Consider the following 1,888-nt stretch of genomic DNA (forward strand, 5'->3'; position numbering starts at 1 on the left):
CCACCAGCAGCGAAGTGGATCACATTTTTCTGTAGATCTCTGCCAAGTGTAAATTCTGAAAAAAAAAAAAATCAACTAACATACTTCAAGCCCACTGCTTCAGTCTTACATCTACCTGCTAATCAAGCTGCTGTAAGCCTGAACAATCTGCTGCCGGGTTCTTACCCTGGGAGGTGATGCTCCCCTGGTGCCAGAATCTGTATGAAATTCAAGAAGCTCAACCTCAAATTGGTTCTCGTGCACAACTCTGAACTTCTATTTATTTGGCCAAGTTTCATCTTTCAAGACTCTTATAGTCATCAATTTCTGATCAAGAATGTGGTATAGTTTCTGTCTACTGTTGTAGATACATATTTTTATCTTTGCCAGAGCACATATTCTGTACTAAAGTTATATATATATATCCCCATACAGTTCATTGCAAGACACTGTATTCTTATATCTTGAATAGAGTACACTTGTAATTTATTTCTCTCTGCTCTTCCAATGGTTGCTATGTGCCAGACCCTATGCTGTAGTCTTAGGATATAATGATGGGAAAACCTAGTCACAGCCTCTGACGTCCTGAAGGTATCTTTTAATTAGAGAAGGAAGCAACCTTAAATAACAACAAAAATCTATATTTATAAACTGTGCAAATGATATTAATGGAAAATACAAATGATGAATGCTATTATTTAGCAAAGAATTTATTAAGCCTACCTGATTATGTTTCTATAAATTTAGCTCTAAAAGGTCACAAAACTATGCAATACACTAGTTACAGAAAACTGGTAACAATTAAAAGAAAAAAAGGAGTTTCAGTGCATGTGGGGATGTAGCTCAGTGGTAGAGCGCATGCTTTGCATGCATGAGGCCCCGGGTTCGATCCCCGGCATCTCCACTTTATAAATTAAAGCAATGACAACTTTTAGAGTTCTCTCCAGTTAAATTTCTTTACTTCCCCCAAAGATAGAAGGGTTTTAAGGTTAGATGAATGCCCTACTGGTACATTTAAATAAATGTTCAAAAACTGCTCTACTTTGTTGTAATGGAAAATGGCAGTTTCTAACCACAGATAGAATTCTTCACTAAAAAAGTACCCTTTGGAGAGAACTCTGTCCTGATTTCTTGTCCCTTGGTCTCCTCCCATCCTAAGGGTTAGACTTTGTTTTGTATTAGGGACTGCTGGAGCTATTTACTATAAGATACCTTCTCTTTTCACCAATGTGCTACATTTTTTCACAGTAGTACATACAACCTATTGTAAGCCTATGTGGGCGCAAGCACGCGCGCGCTTGCATACACACACACACACACACACACACACACACACAGTTAGCTAGTGTGGCTCAACTGAATCTGAGGTTACTTGGGGATCCAAAGAGTCGTTTTTTCTTCTAATCAGTACCTGATTTATTGAGATAATCTTGAAAAAGGAGCTACATAAATTGCATTACATTTTTGAAAGATATAATAGATGTAATAGATATAATTTGCATGGTTTGTGGTCCTTGTTCTATTTTTAGCATCTCCACTGCATGTCTTCACCAAGAGGAATGTATGATGAGATGAATTTGGTGATATATAAGTATTTGTTTGCAATTATTTTCTTCCATTCTGTAGGTTGCCTTTTTATTCTTTTGATTGTTTCCTTTGCTGTGACATTACTCAGATTTCTAACTTTTGCTTGTTTCAGTATGTAACTTGAAATTTCATCATTATTTAATTTTATAGTTCTATGATTGCTAATGACTTTGAGCATCACTTCACGTCTTTGTTAGCCCCCTATATCTCCTTTTGTAAATTCCTTTTTATATAATTTCCCCATTTCATTATTTGACTTTTTTTTTTTTAAAGAGAGAGTGAGAGAGAATTTTAATACTTATTTTTTAGTATTTGGCGGACA

The 1,888-nt window shown here is 35.8% G+C and overlaps 1 non-coding gene across 1 annotated transcript; it reads left to right on the plus strand.

Moving 5' to 3' along the window:
- The first annotated feature begins 811 nt into the window (after positions 1-811).
- On the plus strand, positions 812-883 carry Trnaa-ugc (transfer RNA alanine (anticodon UGC)). Its single transcript has one exon. It is a non-coding gene; the product is annotated as a tRNA-Ala (tRNA).
- The last annotated feature ends 1,005 nt before the right edge of the window (positions 884-1,888 follow it).

This window comes from Callospermophilus lateralis, chromosome 6 (assembly GCF_048772815.1).
Source record: "Callospermophilus lateralis isolate mCalLat2 chromosome 6, mCalLat2.hap1, whole genome shotgun sequence".
In the NCBI taxonomy this organism is placed as follows: Eukaryota; Metazoa; Chordata; class Mammalia; order Rodentia; family Sciuridae; genus Callospermophilus; species Callospermophilus lateralis.